Genomic DNA, 20,035 nt, shown 5'->3' on the forward strand with positions numbered 1-20,035 from the left:
ATTCATGAATGAAATAACAGTTTTCAGCATTAATAATTTACTGCTACACCAAGGGGATGTGTAAGGTAAAATGTAACTGATATGGGAGTCTGAGATTTGGCAGCTTTTATAATACTCATTCATCTAGTATTTTCCATCATTAATCCTTGTGCTTTGCTGACTAGAACATTTGCTCAATGACAGGCATATTTCCCCACTGACATGGATCTGGTACATAGGTTCAGTACCTGCAAACAGGAAACATATTTTTGTTTGCAGGACTTAATTTATTAAAGTGCTGACATCAGATTTTGCAAAGTCTTACTCTCAGGAGAAGTCACACAGACCTAAGTAGGTCTATTTGCTTAAAAGAGGTCTGATGATATCAGTGCAAAGTAGTGAGGATGGATCTCAGGTAAGTATGTGATAATAATAATGCAATTAATAATAATTAACAATTTATTATTCTGTCCCACTGCCTTTCTTGTTCATGAGAAAGGCTTTCCCTTTGGGGGGACCTGAGCTAATTATATTTACTGAGAGCCTCATCAGAAAGCTCTAATTCACTGCCTGGCAGCACACAGGCATTGAAGAGGTGCCGGTGTAGGGGATTCCCCTGGACAGGCACCAGGCACAGGGGTGTTCATTGCACTCCTCATTAAGGTAATGGCACACTTGGCATTTCCTTGAACTGACCCCTCTAGCCACCCGCGAGATGAAAGGAACAAGATCATTAGCAATGCACCTCTGAATATATCCTATAAAATCAGGAAATTCAAGTGCTCATTTCAAATGACGCCAAAAATCCAAAGAATAAGGTTCCTTTCCTTGCTGTCTCTTCCTCACAACAACAAAAACTTGAATATTACACTGATAAGCTTAAGATGCTGCATTGCTTAAACATCAGTGCAAGGATTGTTTTGCAGCTCAACAGAGACACAACAGTTCTGTAACTCAGAGCAAGCATCAGGTTTGAGCTGAGTGGCATGGCATGCTGTCCAACACCTTATCACTGTTAAACCTGCTATCCCCCTCCACTGCTGCATCTAGTTTAAAACCCCACTACCCTTTGCCTAAAGGCTGTCTTTCCCCTTCGACAGAGGTGAAACCTGTCTGAACTTAGCAAGCCTGGTGTCATGTAGGCCATCCCTTTATCAAAGAAAACAAACACCTTGGCATGGAGTCATGTATTGATATACTAACTGTCCAGGGATCTGAAACCATCTGTTTCTTTCAATGTCACTACATGGAAAAATATAATTATGCCCCCGATTCCCTCACCAACTGCCCCAAGGCACTGAAGTCTCTTCAGGAAAAATAGTAATTCCACCTAAATTCAATGACATGGTGATTTTTTTATTTAATTTAGCAAATGAAGACCTGAATATCAGAATACATTTAAAAACCAGGTTCATACTTATTAGATGTCTACTTTGAGGTAGCAGCTGGATTATTTGAAAAATGTCAAGTAACAAATTGCACTCATGATTTTTTTTATTGAGAGCTGAACAAACTCCTAACAAGTTTTATTAACTTGGCATATTGAGTACTTTCACAGACTTCCAACACGCCAGAAAACATGTCATGATTTTCACTCATTTGCTTGCATTTGCAACGATTTGGCTGAGGTTTCCTGCAAAAACAGTTTTCAAAAACAGGGTTTTTTTCCTCCAGCTTCCTCTGGACTAATTCCTGGATGAAAACTCACAAGTTTGCTCATTTCCCTACCTTGGCCCTGCTTGTTTTACTGGGTCATCTGCAGCAGACCACATACTTGGAAAGCAGAAGACAGAATGAGAAGGCAGAATCTCTTGGCTTTCCAAGGCACCTGCACACTACTCCTGGCTTTGCCTGTTGCACCAAGCTGCTCAAGCCCCTGCTCCAGCTCTGCTCCCTGTGATGTCCCTGGCTGAGCACCTGTCCCTTACAGGGCATTGCACCATCCATAGCACAACAGGGCCTTGATACTGATTAGAGCTGCCAGCTGCCACAATTAAGTGCATCTCAACAGCAATAATCCAAACAAATAAGAAATGCTACATGATGTTTCCAGTGCAGGGAAGGCTTTCTATGCTGCACAGTGTGTCAGCAGCAGCAGCAGTGCAGTAACCAACAGAAGGAACACATTCATTAGCCAGATCCCACTTGCTGCTGCTTTTTACTGTAATCACAAACTAATGATATTGAGGATTTTAGAGCAGGTTACTGGGAAGAGCAAATAAACAAACAAGGTATAATGCAATGGTTCTGACTCTCAGTGGAAAACTGCTGCTGTTCCACAACACAAATGCACTAATAACACACTGGGTTCAATTGCACATTCCCTGCTGCACTGCTGCTGCAGAGTGCTCTCCCCTGGGAGGTGACTGGATAGCTTCTTGCTGAACCTTACTTACAGCACCCTAAAGATTTCTCACTGGAGCAGCCAGATAGATGCATTTTGCAAAATGGGGGGGGGGGGGGGGGAAGTATAAAAGTATTCCTTTGCTGAAAGATATGTTAAGAGAACCAGACTTTCAGAGAGCTTGTGATACATACAGCTTATCACTAAATAAAGCATTTTTTTTTCCGCAAGGCATTTCCCAGGGAGGGAGAGCTGGTGTTCCTATTGCTTAAGACATATAAACAACGAACCAATAATCCACATGGAGGCACATGCACTTTGCTAACTGAGAACTAAGTCAGGAAATAGACACCTGGACCCCAATTCAGTCAGACAGTTAAGCTTGACAGTATCAGCACTTATCACCCACAATTTCCTCTTTGACTGGCAGGTTAAATGAAGCTGAAAATTGCTTCCTAAACAAAACATGTTTAAATAATCAAAACAATCTCAATGTTAGGGACAGACTATTTCCTTTTGTTTCTAGCTAAAAACCTCTCATTTTGCACAGGCAAGTTTCCTCAAGACTTCTGAAGCAATCTTTTGGGCAATGCATACAGAAGGATGACTGAGGGAGTGAACACATATTTGCACTGAGCCCTTGATACAAAATTGTTAGCCATGATCTGCTGCTCCTGGCATGTGTTAGCCACACTTCAGGCTCACATATCCTTAGGACATTGTCTCTGTCCTTAAATGGCTAATAAAAGGACTTGGGGCTTTATACCCATCCCAGAGCTCAGCACTGGACAGCTACCCAGGCATCAGAAATGAGTTTTCCAGAGCAGATTAAATCCCATCTTGGATAAAGATCAGAGGAGTCTGTGAAGCCAAACAAGCTGTTGTGCAGATGTAGGAACACACAAACATTGCCAACAGGGTTTTTATACAGATGTCAGAGCCCCCTTATGCACAGGGTTGGTAAGGATTTTGTATCCACACTGGAAGCCAAGCAGAAATTTCCAAGATGAGATGCCATCTCTTCCCAAAAAGTGGGCTCAAAGCAAATTTGGATGTGTCTGTGTGAGCTCAGAGATCAAGGCAGAGCTGGCACACTGAGATGCCAAGGAACTTAGTGGGCCTATGGCAGATACTCCACAAAAATACACCAAGTCCCTCAGAAAGAAACCACAAGTAGTTGTAGAGGTTCAGGTATGGTTTCTCACCATTGCTCACACCAAGCTGATGTGGGGCTGCAGTGCTGCTTGTCAGCACAAACAACAGAGCACACTAATTCATCTCAAAATGTTGCAAGCAGCTGACAAGGTAAGATTTTGCAAAGACTCACCTCAGCATTACAGCCACACATCATTTTCTTTAATGTAGCCATGTTGTTAGGAATGCTGCCTTTATCCTGCTAAGTGCTCACTGCTTACAAACACCTGCCCAGCAGCTACAGAGAGGCCAAGTCTTACTCAAAATTGTCTTTTTAACCCTTGTTGAAGAGGAAATGCCGTCCTCAACTATCTTGCTTGTGGCTCTTGCATTATCTGAGTGGACCCCTTGTGGCTGTGCAAAACCTTTGCCTTAGAAAAGAGCTGACTTATCTCAGAGGAGAGCCAGAGCTTTATTTAATCACATTTATCCTTCCTGCATCTTTGCACCTCTACAGCTTTAAGCCTTTCTTGACTTATTTCCTTTGGGAATTGTTAATTCATTCACACTTTTGATCACCACCTCCTGCCTCCATCCCATCTCACCAGCCATGAAAGATGTTATACCTTCCAGCTGAGAGTCTATACAACAAAGGTCTATCCAGAACTGCTGTGTGATACAAGGAGTTTTGTGGGACCCAGATATCTTTAATAATGCAGAGGAATATTCTCCTTCCAGTGGGAAGAAGGAAAAAAAACCCATCAAGATAAAGAGTTTAAAACAAAATGCTATGATTTAATTTTCTCTCCTTAAAAGATAAATTTAAAAATGAGGTGATCTCCTAGAATTCAATCTCACAATCTAAAGCTCTGGGATGCTGCAGAGTGCAATATGCACCTACAAGGGATATTTGAAAGATAACGAAATAAATTCTGCCATCAAGCAAATGCAGACAGGCTCCAGGAACCATTAAAAGTTTTGTCAATCCATTCTGCAAATAGATACCCTCTATTGGCAGTTCTCCTCATCAAGCACATTTCAGGAATAATAAACTGGTAAAATACCAGATAGTATGTAAAGTGCATTGATCATGATGTCTGAGTGCCAATATAGGAAGCAAATAACCTGAAGTAGAAGAGTTTTTAATCCCTCAGGAAAGTCATAGCATCATCTGTAACTGGAACTGAAGTGAGAACAAAGTAAAATAAGTCAATTTTAGGTGCACAGATTTAGCATACGGGACAATTAATCTTCAGAAACAGCATAGACAAAAAATTTGGGTGGGGTTACGGTTTTGCAAAGTCCTAAGCACTGTTGCTCTGCAAGGCAGCAACAGGAAAAGCTTCACAGAGCTAAGGTAGGACAATGATGGGAGCTCCATGAGGGATGTTTGTGTGGGACACCAAGTTTGTGACTGACCAGAACAGCCTCTGCACTGTGGAACAATTTTGGTTGCAGCTTTTGATAACCAGTTATAGTGGGATTAAGTGCCTCACTGAATCCTGTATCCCCCAAAAGTGTAGCTGACCTCATTCAGAGGACAGATTATTCACTTTCTGCTTGTTCCAGTTATCCCTCCTTCAGCTTATTGATCTCCCTGCAGAGACAACTCCCCAGCTGTAGAATCACCATGATCAATCCCAACCTGAGGGACTGCTGGTGACTGGATAACTGCAGTGTGATGGAGCACCCTGAAAGATGCACCATATACTCTCTCCTAAAGATCTCTGCCTAATTAGATGAGAGGATTCAGTGCTGGGAGGAGATCCCAGGCAGAGGGAGGTTAAAGTAGCTTGCTCAGACTTGTGCAACAGAGCAAAACAGGGTAGATTGTACTCAATTCACTTTTAGCTTCACTTCTCATCCATAAGAGAAACTTTTATTGACAAAAGATTCTTTTAATATTATTTTAGTAAGTCTAAAATAGGGACAAGAGAAACAGCTGCAGTTCTGACAGTTTATCTCAGCTGAAAATCTGACCTGTTCATCTCCTGTAGCATGGATAATAAATTTTCTCCACATCAAAATGTGTTGGCAGTTAATAGCAGCAACTCCTTTTTTGTTAATTAAGAATGAAACATGCCATAGATCATAATTATTTTTGAAAAATGTCAATGATAATTCAGCGTGTGAACAGACAGAACATTTTATCATTATTTTAAGAAAAAATAAGAAAGGTTGTGTTCTTGGAAAAAAAGCTTTTTTTTTTTTTTTCTCAAATTTAAAAAGACAAACTAGAGAAGATCAGATTCAACAAAAGTATGGTATTTCAGGAGATGTAAGTTAAAGAAGCTTTTTTAAAACTCATTAAAATCTGCCCCATGACCCTACCTCAGCACTCCAAGGCCTGAGGTGCAGAGGTAGTGCAGTAATGGGGTTGTGTGTGCAGCATCTGCTTTTTAATGAATCCACCATGCATGTACTTCACTGCAGACAGAGCAGATTGGGCTACTTCAACACAGTTTGGGTGTTTTACATCTTCCTGATAGTTACAAAGGTACATAACAAGGTGCTACATTTGCCAGAGGACAAATTAGGTGTCACATCTCCTGAAGGGAAAATTTCACGTTTCTTGTTAAGAGTTTGATTTTTTTGAAGAAACCTGACAATTGCATGAAAAAAAAAGCCTCATTCCTCTCAACCTGCCTCAGCAGAGAATCCATCCTTCTTGCTGCAGTGCTGAACTCCAGCCAGCTGAGACAAATACCTCTTTGTTCATCTGCCTAATCCCCAAGGGCAGCAGCTGGTCCAGATTAACAGACACTCCCTGCTCCTTGCTGTTTTTTTCCCCTGCGACCTTTAAAAGCAAACCAACATGACATGGAATAAGAACAAGTCCCCCAGACTGCCAGGCAGATGCTCTTATCTGCTCTAACTAGCCCAGGAGAGGACAAGCACTAAAATAAGCACCAGATGGCCAAAAAGCCAACCTGAGAAATGAAGGGAACATCTTCTGTGCAAAGTGCTCACACATCTAACACTGGTAACAGAAAATTCTGGATTTCTCCATTTAGTCTACGCTACTAATGACTCCAGCAACACATTTATAGCATTTATAAGTTAGGCACCATCCTTCAACTCTGTGCATGAATCTATAGCTTAGTCAGGTCTAATTGTTTGTAATAGTAGATTACCTTTTTATTCCCCTTGCTCTGATTCTTGAGGTGAAAAGTTGTTAGAAAAATCACTTGCTAACTAATACAGGTTCATCAACAATTTGCATTTGCTAATGATGTCTAACAGACCACAGTGATTGCTGTCCAGAATTCTTCTAAGAGGCAAAACAAACATCTAAATTATAACTTTCTAACATCTGCTTCCTCTAGGGGAGGATTTGTATGAGGTTTGACAGATGCAAGAGCTCTGAAGAATGGCTGTTACAAATGAGCCAGATAGCAGTCTTGGAAAAGGCAGCCAATCTCAGCTTATTGAAATGAGCTCCAACCCAAGGCAGAAATAACACACAGCTGTTCCTTCTGACTGCTGCTCAGGAGAGAGATGGTATCTTGTGATAGTATTAATAGATCTCATTTTCCAGGTGGTATGCAGAGTAAAAGAGAGCTCACCATTTCATCTCATTTGATGAATGTTATTTATAGTGTATTAAACAACAAAACCCCAGTCCTCCCCCCAAATCTACAAGCTAGCCAGTGTAGCAATGATAGTGCTGAGCAACAGACAACAATTACCCAAGTCCGTACATTAGCTTTTCACTCCAAACATGATTTTGTTCACAGCACAGTAAGGGCTTTTAGGGTCATACTGTCTTCAGAGAAGTGAGTGACAGTTCTGTGACTATAAGACTTCAATTCAATATAATTCTGATTACAATTTAGCATGAATTTTATTTACTAAGCCAAACATAAAACAAATTTTATGTTAATATAGTAGCAACTCCTTTTAACAACAATTTTAAACCTGCCTCTACACCCTATTCCCAGGACACTCTTTTTACTTAAGAAATAGCTTTCTTCTGGAGAAGCTGGATGAAAGAAGAATATCTATGTTTACCACAAGTCCTACCAAAAAAAAGGAAAAGAAGAAATCAGGTATATTTTTTAAAAAAATTGTTGAGATAAGAATATCGAGGTTTTTTTTCCCTTTTTTTTTTATTTTTTAAGGAATTAGTGAAAAGATGAACAGGACTCCTCCTTGTTTGTACATCCTTTCAAACAAACACCATGATCAGAAATAACAGTGCCATAAGGCTTACAGCTGGAAAGAAAACAGGAAGAGCAGATACTTTTCATGGCCAAAGAAGTGCCATGAAACCCAGTGACAGACTGTCTGCTGCCATGGACTGTTGGCCTTAATTAATGCTGCACTGATCCCTTCTCAAACCTGTGCAGTTCCATTTCAGTTTTGGGCCATGGGAGGACAGACAGCTGGGACTTGGGTTGATCCCTGCAGGACTCATCTCCAGGGCCAGCTGCTGACTCTTCCTAGAGACGTGGACAAGGGCTGGGCAGATCTGCTCCAGCAGTCTCCTGCCAAAGGTGAGTTAATGTTTTTGGGCAGCAGGAGCGAGGGCACATGCTGGCTGTGTGTTGGGCTGGGTTTTAACACTGCTGCTGCTGCAGGGAAGGCATGTTTGACTACAGAACCACATCTCCCCTGTGTGGGAGAGCCTGCCCATACAATTCCTTCCCTTCAATTTTGGGTCAAGCTGTGCACAAATCTCGTGCAGGCTGTCTGAATCACATGCAGAGTATGAAACAACATCCACATCTGTTTCTCATACAGCAGTTCCACACAGTTCTGCACCCTTCTGGCCTCACAGTGCACAATCTCTACTAAATTCAGTCTGTGTCTGACAGGATAAATTCTCATTAGCACCTTGTGCTTTCCCTTGTGAGACCCCATAGGAATAACACACATTACTAGAAGGCACTTAGAGAAACGAAGGCCAACTATCCTGCAAAGGGAAGAGCTATCATAACTTGCAGAGTCTTACGGCTGTAAGTGGTGAATAACTTTAATCAGTGCCCAGTCTGACAAGATGCTTATCAGCTGCCAAACTGAACAAAAGTTTCGTGGGCTCACAGCACCAGTGCAACATGCTGGGCAACGCTGCTGCTCTTGCTCCCCACAGTAGGAAAAACACGTTACCCACAGGAATATGCATGTATTGCCTACCATCTAGCCAGGAGAGAGAATATAATTTGCTGCTGTACAGAACAGTACGTTATATGTTTTGAATTTCTTTGTTTTACTCAGTTTCCCTTAAGAAACTTTCACCAAAGTGACTCAAAATGAAGGATACATATTTAGCCTCCTTGTTTCAGAGATACATTGTCATAGAGAAACAAAATTTTAATGCAGATAAACTTACTGTGTTGTAAAGATCACACTGCTACATAAGAGGCACTGAACACAACTTGTGTGCCAAGAGTGAAGTGTATTATTGCACATCCACAACGGATTTCCAGTGGATGGACAAAATGCATAAAATCTAAATGAACAGCACACACATGACACAGCTTAAATGATACTTCAGGACATTGAGGTGAGTAGTCTAAACACTTTACAACTCTCTTTCTAGTCACATTTTAAAACCTGGAGATGCTGAAGAAAAAAAGCCATCTCACTGTGAAAACCATGTGGAGCTCACAATAACTTGTCCTTAGGATGAAGACTTTTGACTCAAAGGCTCTGTGTTAAAAGCTGAATAGAGTAACTGATCCTTACTACTACTGAATAGCACTCCTCAAATATCACAAGACTTGTCAAGTTATAGGTGCCATAAAGCCTTCCTAAGTAAGCAGTCATAAGAGTGATCAAAAAAATCCCCCTAAAAGTACTTTTCCTTAGAATAGCTTATCCTTAAGTTATCAAGCACTGCCTGAGAAAATAAAGAGCAGAACATATTATTGTCTAAGATGCTCACAGACAACACACTGCAAGCAGGTGCAGATATTTTTATTTTTTCAAAGTAGTATGAGAACTTCTCTAACTCTATACCATGGTAACCCTTACCCAAAATACAGGATTTATATACCTGTCACTGGAACTGAAATCGCCCATGACAAAGGCAGTAACTCAAAAGTGAAAACTCTGCAGCAAAATTGTACCACTTGCAAAACTCAGCATTTTACAGTTACTTTAAGGGGTAATGGACTTTCTAAACACAAAATTAAATTCCTTAATTTATTCTTGAGCAGTTTTCTAGAGGAATGAGTGTCAGCACATCCTTGGGGATGTAGAGTAGAGGCAACCCCTTCATTATCTATGCTCTAGAAGAAAGCTGCTGTCCCTTTCTTGGGCCACCTGGAGATAGGCAGTGCCATGTGAAGCTGACTCTGAATTGGGAACACACAAGTGAGAAAGCTGAAAGGATCATATAAGTCTTGGGAAATGTAGAATTCCATCTAACATGGACTGGAATGACAGTTTTCTTGCACCATGAACACTTAGGAAGGGGAGAGCCACTTCTCCTCTTCCTTCAGTCTAGTCCACCAAAAAGCAGCATTTTGCCTTTGGAAAGAGGAGTTTAATGTCTGAGCAGAAGATATGAAACCTTTCATTTGATTTTCTCCTTCCAGCAAAAATTAAGGATTTAACAAGAAGATGAGGAACAGGAGCCCCATAACAACTGGTTCCCAGTCCTACAGCCTGTGCTCTGATGCAGGAAGCAGAAACCTCCTGCAGAGATACTAAAGGACCTGTATGCTACTGGTGGCTTCTTACTTTCCAGTGATTTTATAAATGAGACGAAAACCAAGCACTTAGCTGAGAATGGTTTTCTTTTCCTGACCACAGTCATATAATCTGTAGGATGGACAATCCTTGCTATCTTCATTTAAACCACAGTAAGTTGATCAAAAAGAATTTGATAAGAAAGGAAACCTTTCTGTTTCAATTCCTGTCCTCACCCAATTTGATATAAACAGTAACATCAAACTCTGAGCTGATGATGTTACCTAGAGACAATGCAGTGCACTGAACAGAGAGCAACTTGTGCATGATGAACTGAAGATAAGCACTTCAATGCAATAAAATAGGAGAGGAATTACATCCAAAAGAGTTGTAAAGGGATGGATGGATGGATGGGAGAGGCGCTGCTAAGAGGGCTTGATTAATATTAGCAACCTTAGTGATGAGAACCCTTAAAAATATTCACTGAAGACGTAGAACTGCAACACTTCTCAGGTCATGTAGAAAAAGAAGTGAAACGAATAATTCAGAATATATTTGCACCAGGATGGTGACGCTTTCAGTTCCATGGATACAAGTCTCAGGGGGATCTAAGAGTTTTTCTCTGTACTTCAAATCAGTGGTTGGGAAACAGTGCTCAGATGTTCTGTGCTCAGCGATTAAAGGATTAACAGAGCAGGGCAGCAGCTTTCAACCTCTCAAAAGTTCTGAATTCATGTTTGTACATGCTGAGCTTTTAGGGCTGCCCAAGCAGGAGATCATTTGAATGGGATTTTCAAAGGCAGACAGAACATACCTAGCCCCTTTCCATAATATAAAGTAAGTGAAACACAAACATTTCCTGAAATTAAATCTTGATCCTCCAATAAACTTAAGGAGAGAACACACCTCTTCACCAATGCAGGGTTCATGCAAGGGCCAGAGCTTATTGGGTAAAGGCTGCAGAACAAAGGATTTATCATCATCTGCAAGGCCTAGAGATGAAAAATGGAGTGTCAGGATTCCACCAGCAATCTCAGTCATGATGATTTCCTGAATGCTCAGACTTGAAAATAGTGGTAAATTAACAATTGACTGGATTAGATATTAGATTATTAAGTATTTGCAACCCAGTTTTGAAAGAAAGATTTAATATTGGTTTTAAAATGCATCTTGAGTAACCCATCTCTGTTTTGTTGAAACCATAATAATAATACTCATAATCACTTGACACAGCTTAATTTTCTATATGGCTCACATGCTTTTCAACACAGGAACTGCCAGAATATTTTAAGCTTGTTCTGCGCACATCAAGTGTCCTGAATCTGGTCAGAGCAATGCATTTCTGCTTCATAGGTAGAGCACAAACCTGACATGATTGACAACAAAGAATAATCCATTTATGGGGGATGCATCTCTGCAGTGCTTTCAGCCAGCCCAGCTACCAGAGCTTCTCAGTAAGGAACTGTCACATGACAGTAATTTTCTCATTATCCATGAAGCTTCCTTGGCTTCATTGTCTGTAGTGCCTGGCATGCTTCTAGTCCCTCTGCTAAGGCAACATCCCTGTTCCCATCCCAGCTACCCAATTTCTGACCTGTTTTCTTCAGAGAACTGGGATTTTTGGCTCACAGGCAGACTTGAGTTTTATTTTCTACTTTAAATATAAAGTTAATTGGGCAGTGACAGATCAGACCAATCAGCTGGCACCTCTTCACCTAAGTACATTAACTATGAAGCTCTCCTCTTATTCTTAAGCTCTGTCAACACTTAAGCCCATCTTAAGAGCTTGATGCTACCTGGAAATCCTTATAAATGTACTTTCTCATACTAAATTAAGGTAGAAGGTTTCTATCCATGCTCTTAAAGTGCTTTAACGCTAATTACTCCATATCAGTTCTTGTTTCTGTCACTGTTTATGAAGCCATTCTCTGGAACAGTCCACTGAACTTCCTTCAGACACACATTTCTGCTGGAGGCAAACACAAGTACCTGGCAGCAGGAAGACTTCTCCTCTGCTGAGGGTCTCCTTGCCAGTTTGGGGTGATGACAGCTGGCAGATAAAGCAGTTAGGTTACAGGAGGAGAGTACATGCACAGCCACAGAGATGATGGACCAGCAGGTATCACAGTCAGTGCCACCCTCCTTCCCTGGCATATCAATCCAGATATTGTGGCAAGAGGGTTGAGCATAGAAGGTTCACAGGGTGGGCCACACTCCACATCTGGTAGTGTCCTCTGTCTTCAGAAGAAATATGGACACCCCACACCACTGCACAATGCAGAGCACCCCTACAGCCCTTTTTCATCCCTACAGAGAACAAAGGCAGTGATGTGGAGCACAGAGGGAAGGAATAAACCCCTTTTCTCCTATCCTGTAACTCCATATGTGGCAGAGTATGAAAGTGGTTGCAGGCATGCACACACTTTCCCCAGAAACAGGGGAAAGGGATAGTTTAATCCTCCTTAAAAAAAAAAAAAAAAAAAAAAAAAAGATAGGGAACATGTTTCTGAAGAGATGAAAGCCATGACAAGATATCACATGGATATTTCCAGCAAAAACGTTTTAAATGCTCAGAGCTGTGGCTCCCATTCTTGCATGTTAAACACATACATGCTGTTTGGTTAACACTGGATCCACAGCAGAGAAATTGAAATTATACTCATAGTTTGAGGAGAGAAGAAAAATACTAATTTTGCAAGCTAAAGTTATGCCAGCCATCCAAAGCTGTTAAGCACTGTGGATCTCTGAAGAAGTGTTTTTGGCACCAATGCAAATAAATGTAAACTGAGTAAAGACTATATGAAAACAGCATGATGAAATTTAAATGCTAGTAAATAATGTTTTTGCTCAAGAGGAATTTAATTTAGAAGATACTGTTTAAGTTACTAACTACAGTACCATTTGCAACTAGACAGAGAAGAAAATTCATGGACATTTTTCTTCATGGGCCAGGATATGATTATAAGTATAAATACTATTGATATTTTGCTGCTATGGAGATTTCCTATCACTATTTAATCATCAAAATAATACAGAAAGGAGCATGTAACAAGTGCATGATAGTGTGGAGTGTTACCTTCAGCAAGTTGAGAATGGGCCACAAAACCCAGAAGTTTCAGAAATAATCTACATGACTACAATAAATCCTTTTTACTTTACTGGAGAGTTGCTTAATCTTGACAAACTGTGAATTGTGGTTATTTTAATGGTTTTTTCAATCAGGCTCAGAGATTTGGACCTTTCCTACAAAGCAGTGTGCTCTCAGCCTTTGAGGATGGGAAAGCATTGGTTAAATTAAAACAGTACTTCTAAGAGAAAATGAACACAAAAGTATTTCTATTCAAGCATTTCACAGTGGTGGCTTTAAAATAAAAATTATGCAAGGAAATAATAAGGTACTGCTTGGCCTCATACTGACAAACAGGGAAGAAAGGACTTGTTGGAGATGTGAAGCTTGGGGGCAGCCTTGGCTACAGTGACCATGGGATTGTGGAGTTCAGTATAAAGTCAGAAGGAAGCAGGGCAGCAAGTAAGACTACAACCATGGACTTCAGGAGACCTAGCATTAGCCTCTTCAGGGACCTTCTTGGAAGAATCTGGACAACAAGCTGCCCATGAACCAGCAGTGCCCTGGAGGCAAAGCAGGCCCATGGTATCTGGGGTGCATGAGGAAGAGCATTGACAGCAGGCCAAGGGAGGTGATCCTGCCCCTCCACTCAACCTTGGTCCCACCTGGAGCATTGTGTGCAGTTTTGGGCTCCTCGGGACAAGAGAGAAATGGGGCTCCTGGAGTGAGTCCAGTGGACAGTGACAAAGACAATTTGGGACCTCTTACATTAATTAAGGGCATCTCTCTTATAAGGACATGCTTAGAGAGCTGGGCCTGTTCAGCCTCGAGAAGAGATCACTGGGAGGGGACCTCATCAATGTCTGTGAGTCCCCAAAGGGAGGTGTCAAGGGGAGGTTTCCAGCCTCTTCTCAGTGGGGCCAAGCAAAAGGACAAGAGGCAATGGGCAGAAAATGAGGCACAGGAAGATCCCCCTGAACATGGGGAAGATCATCTTTCTTTGCTGTGCATGTAACTGTGCACTGGATCAGGCTGCCAAGAGAGGTGGGGAGTCCCTTCTAACCTTACTCATTCTGTGATTCTGTGAAATGTTGGGTCTACCTCCTCACAGTACTTACTACCCCTCAGCTCAATTTGCTTTGATGTCAAACCAGACCTCCTGCTCTAGGCACTTGCCCATTGCTAAAGCAAGTCAATTCTCTATTTCTTTTCACCTGCAAAATCTTCAGGCCAGCTTTTGTTATGTAGCTTGCCCCCCACAAGACCAGAACTAACATAACCAGAACTCTGCAGTAGAGGCAGGAGTGGCTGCCTGGCTGTAACCCTTCAGAAAGCTTTGCAGCCTTTAAGAGTTTAATGTGCCTCTGCTTACCTTCCTCATTGCATGAATAATGCTCTCATTGCCATTCTTTTTGTATTTTATCTGCATATGATAATTTCTTCAAGCTGAAAGTTCCCCCAGTAATCACAATATTTCATCCACGTTCACCTGGTAAATGTCTCATTTGCACTAATATAAAAATGTGGCAACATGTTGCCTAGTGACCAGGAGCATTCTCCTCCATCCTTTTCTCTCACAAAGTGAAGCTTTTTCTATAGCAAATAAGTGAGTATTTTAATGTTATGGAATTAAGTTTTATTAGATGTCAGCTTCCTAATAACATTGGCAAGATCTATAAAATAAAACTCCACACATCTGCTTGCCAAATGACTTTCTAAGCCTCCTAATGTTTCCATTTATGCAATACAATCCTATTTTATATGTCATTTTACAGCTCTAGGAAAAACACTTTCCAATCGAAACACATTCCAATGCATACATTTGGCTTACAGGAATATATACAAGTGACAGTCCCGTGTCTATCCAAAGGATTTGCTCTCTTTTCCTACTGCAATTCCAAACAGTCATGGTCTGTATTTCACCTCTGTCTTAACAACCCTTCCATTACACAGTTAATGGTAAGTGCAGGAACTACTGAGCAAAGTTCTTTCATTTGTGATCTGCAGGTGGTGATAATGGTCCCTTTGGCTTTAAATACTTGGGTGTCAGATTAGCACAGAGAGAATGCAGGATGATGCACAGAACAGGATGTCAGCTGCAGTGCTGCCAACACCCAGCTCACAGGCCTCGGGCCCAGTTCCAAGAATACACACAGCAGGCTTAAAAAACAAGGATTTTAAATATAAAACAGTAATGGAATGCTTGTTTCTTTTAGTTGCCTCCATGTTCTTTTTCATGCTTCTCCCTTCACATGTTTCTGCTATCAGTAGATAGGAAGAGGGCTAGAGTTTAAAATATGCCATAGCATATTTTCAAATAAAACCTGCCAGTCTCACATAAATTTCCAGTTTCTGTACTCTTAGAAAAAAAGTACAGAAAAATCCAGTCAATTCACCTGTGGATGACTTGGAAGCACATTCCTCTGCCATCCAGATACAACTTTTATGTGGCACCACACAATACTGCACCATCTCAAAGCTTCTCGCAGGGAGGTACCATCCTCCAGATGAGCCTCCACCCTGTCCCCCTTGAAACACTGCACTGACATCTCTGGAGAAACCAACCACCAGCATCCAAAAGTTTCATCTGTTTCAGGGACCAAAAGGAGACATCAGAACTTCACCCTAGCAATAATAACTCAAGTTCATGAAGTAAATTCTGGCATTTTCCTGTGCTTTCTAGAGCAGACACAAATACTGACTTAAACACATCTGCAAGAGATATTCTCAGCCAAAATGAATAGAAGATTAAATGTGCAAAGAATGAAGCAAAAATCGTGTAAGACAACCCAAGAGAAATAGTAGGTCCCATCACATATCATGTTGTCTAATATTTAAATCATTAAAATCCTTGAACGCTGCCACAGACAAACACTCTCTTGTGGAAAAGAAATATCACCTCTCTTGTAAAGAAGCAGGAGAACAGCCTTAAAAAATGGTGGAAAAAAATTCCACCTTTTGGTTTTGGTTATGAAATTATATTTACTCCATCCCTTTCTGAATAGGGATTTGATTTAATATTTTAAAAGGCTCTAATTCCCAGTTTCATAAATGACTTTTATTTTTTAATATGACTGGCTTCTAATTCAGTTGAGCATATCTAAAAAGTACACAGTTAAGTAGAAACCACATAAATATTGTTCAGCTTCCAGGAAGCCTCACTGCAATTGGCAAGGGTAAAAACCACAGTTCAGCTTCAGGACAGCCAAGAGGAAGGACAGAAAAGGCACAAGTGAATTAAGTGAGAAATTTCAGAAAGAGGGATGAAAGGCTTTGCTGAACATTATTAGTGTATGGGAAAATAAGAAAGGACTTGCAGACAACCTGGAGGAGTTTAGTTGCACATAGCCCAAGTACCTAGGAAAAGTCACTGTCTGAGGTGCCTTAGGCTATGAGCAAGCAAACTCTCTTACTATTACATTTCATTCTTCCTAAGGAAATTTGGAATTTGTCCACACATTTATAAATGAGCAAAATTCTTCCAGCTAGAGAGAGGACCAGGGATGGAACTGTTGAGCTACATTTCTACCTGCTGAGTTGTCTATAGCAGTGAGAGATGACAAAAAATTTTGCTATGGGTTGCACATTTATGGTCTCAGATTTTATTAAAAACTGGTGGAACACATTTCTTATAAAGCCTTGCTTGGATGTTATTTCTGAATACTGAAGGGCCAGATTTATAAAGTGAATTAGGGATTACTGTTCTTTTTGGCTCTGAGCAGCTCCTTATGTTATTCAGCATAAGGGGAGGGAGGAGAAGGCATGTATCTGATATGTACCATCAAGTTTTTGCTTCTTATTTGAAGCCTTCTTCCATCTTCCTCCCCATTTTGCCTCCTGTCTCATCGAGGATGGCTGCTTTGAGGAATTCAGCTGCCTTCTATAACATGAGACTGAAACCAGGTCCTTGAGCTCTTTTACTGACCAAGGAACACAACTTCATTTCTTACTGGCATCTGAAATGTGGCCAGCTCAGCCAGAAAGTCAATGAATGCAGAGAACTTGGCAGACATTCTGAGTAGGATACACAGCAGAATAATTGTCCACCCTGCACCAGAGCGCCGTGCATACCAGGGATCACACCTTTCTAATTCCAGGCCTGGAGACCACAGACTGAGAGTCATTTGGTGGGGAAACAGGAGTGGGTTATTGCTCTTGAGAAACACAGGAAAGCCCAATTGCATCTCTGCTGCCTCTACACCACATGCATTATCTGGCTAGGTACAGACTCCCATTCCACCTAAGGCAAACCAGCATCAGCTGCCTCATGTGAGTGCTGCTGTAAAAGCATCTGGAAAGTGCTCTGTGCCTCTGGAAAAGCAGAGAATAGATACCCTGAGGACCCCTCTGGGTCTACAGCACTGCTGCTTATGGGGCAGGAATATTTCCAGTCATTTCCTTGGCCTGAAGCATTTATAACACAGTGAAGAAACAGAAATAAAGCACTGAGTTTCTGGCTTTAGAGTGGTGTGTATCCCCACTCCAAGTTTCCCTTCAATCCAGCTGCTCTTTCCATTTATACTCTGAACTGCACAGCACTTAACACTGGGTTTAAAGGAATCTCCACACCTCTTAACCCACTATGGATTGCCCCATATTGCTGCTTTGTCTAGATGCTTTATGTATTTTTAAAGACATCACCACATTCTGCCGGTTCAAAAGTCACAAAGTCAATCTCAGAAAGAAAGAAATTATTAAGGAATTACCTGAGAACAGCCACAAAAAGAAGCTTCTGTTTCTGGTTGCCATCAATATTTCTTTTTAAAGGAATATAATTTTTATTACTGACAACTAAGCTGTTATGAAGTTCTGGGATTTGGAAGTCAGTTCTTAAATAACAAGCATAAAACTCATGGGAGGGAAGGGGAAGCTGAACACTAAAGACCCATTGAAAAAAAATGAGCATGCTACTCGGAAAACAGTGAAGACAGAAAAATTGAGGAAAATGAAAGGTCCTGAGGAAGTAGTGCCTTTGTTTTACTCCCCAGATATGAGGAAGACCAGCCATGCTACTAGGTCAGTTTCCTTTGCCTCCTTTTTAAAAACAGCCAAGGTAGATGGAAAAGAAATAACAATATTGTTCTTCAAAGCCCAAGGGCCACCACAGCAAATCAAATATTTTTGAGTCAGCACAGTGTGTTTGATAAAATACCGTCAAGTTTGAGCAGCATACGCTGGACCACTATGATGGAAAAAATATAAGTAAGGACATGCCATGGGAGCCAGGCTGGGATGGAAGCAAGGGAACTAAAGTGTGAATTCTGTTTCTGAGCAAAGAAATTATTAAGAAGCTTCCCAAAGGCAGAACTAGATACCCATGACACGCATTATTTAAACATGAAGGGGAGGAAAGCATCAGTTAGCTATAGCATAAGGGATATTTATACACTTGTAAATGGGGAAGTGCTCTGATTTACAAGGTAGAACAGCCAAAAGCCTTGCTTCATTACACCTGTGAGACCAAAAAAAGGCTGTCTCTCACCTACTTTGTATTTTAAAGGCTGAAGCTATCCAAACATTTTAGATGAGATTAGAAGCATCTTTTTCAGACACTTATGCAATATGTTCCATTTTCCAAGATTTCATAACAAAACAATTAATATATCCATATATTTTCATTAATTACTACTGGATTCTTACTGCATTCTTCACCAAACAGTTCTGAAACTTTCAATTTCTTTTAGCTTGGGGAAAATATTTTTTTCAATGTTTATTCAATGTCAGCATCGTTACTGGCTCTCTTTGCACTGCCCATGTTCCTCATTTAAGGTATTAATATGACTTTCCTCTTCAATATATTCTCTCCTTCCCTCCTGATCCCCCAGTCTCTGGACAACAGTCTGGTTTTCAATGGCAGATGGATGTGGTAACTTTCTTAAAGAAACAACAATGTATTAAGATCAGATTTTTGTATGCTCTGTATATCTGAACACATTTTAAATACATGTCACAACATGGATGCTCAGCTGTATGACAAGAACAGTCAGTATGCTTTCTTAAAACACAGGGGACAAACTCCCTGAAGATCTTCATTATTAGATAACTACCCTAAAAGGCCCCTTATATATACATATTTGCAAAATGCAACTAGCAACAAACACCACTTTCTTCCTTATCTTCTACTCGTTCCTTCCTTTTTCATTCTATTTTCAGTGATAGTCCTTTAAACTCAGACAGCAAGGTTATCTGACTAATCAGATAAGGAAAAACATATAATAAAAGATGAGCAAACAATTGATTTTGATTTTCCTGGGAAACACAACTAAATAACCCTGAGCACATCCCACACATACTTTGAGTAAAACATCAGTCATATTTTGTTTTTATAGTCAAGTGAAAAGAAATGAGATTAACCTATGGTTGTTGTTACATGTCACTTTAAAGTAATCTTTTAGTGCTAAATGCAAGCAAAACACAAGATATTTCAGTATTAAAAATGAAATATTTAATGAAGAATAATTGCAATGTATAGTTCTCAGTTTGGCTTCTTTACTTTCTGCAATAGGCAATTCCAAAATGTATCTTTGACAAAGAGACTTTCCACCCAGAATTTATACTTGGCTATAATAGTTAGAATGAATACACCAACTTATTACAAAGCTAAAATAGCCTTTTTGATGAACTTCAATATTATTATGTCAAAAATAAGTATTATCTCACAGCAGCATGTCTTTCACTACCCACATGCGCTCATGACTGCTGGTCATGTAACCTCTTTTAAAACCATATTGAAAGAGGTGATTGAAAGAAAGCATGAAACATGCATGTTGGAGGATTTGTCTTGCAGAAGAGAAGCATGTCCATGAGCTCCACAAGCCACCCATGCTACAATTCCACCCCATTGCTTTCATCAGGACCATTATATTCCTGAGTAT

At 40.5% G+C, this 20,035-nt stretch overlaps 1 long non-coding RNA gene across 2 annotated transcripts in view; it reads right to left on the reverse strand.

The window, feature by feature from the left end:
• The window catches only part of LOC135447390 (uncharacterized), a 127,520-nt gene that overhangs the window by 23,873 nt on the left and 83,612 nt on the right, over window positions 1–20,035 (reverse strand). Inside the window, exon 3 of one of the 2 annotated variants that reach the window (XR_010440086.1) lies at window positions 5,115–6,254. The exons of the other annotated variant lie outside the window; for it this stretch is intronic. This is a non-coding gene — a long non-coding RNA (uncharacterized LOC135447390). Of the gene's footprint in view, window positions 1–5,114; window positions 6,255–20,035 lie in introns of those variants that run through there. 2 annotated transcript variants of the gene reach the window in all.

Source organism: Zonotrichia leucophrys, chromosome 4 (assembly GCF_028769735.1).
Source record: "Zonotrichia leucophrys gambelii isolate GWCS_2022_RI chromosome 4, RI_Zleu_2.0, whole genome shotgun sequence".
NCBI classification, from domain to species: Eukaryota; Metazoa; Chordata; class Aves; order Passeriformes; family Passerellidae; genus Zonotrichia; species Zonotrichia leucophrys.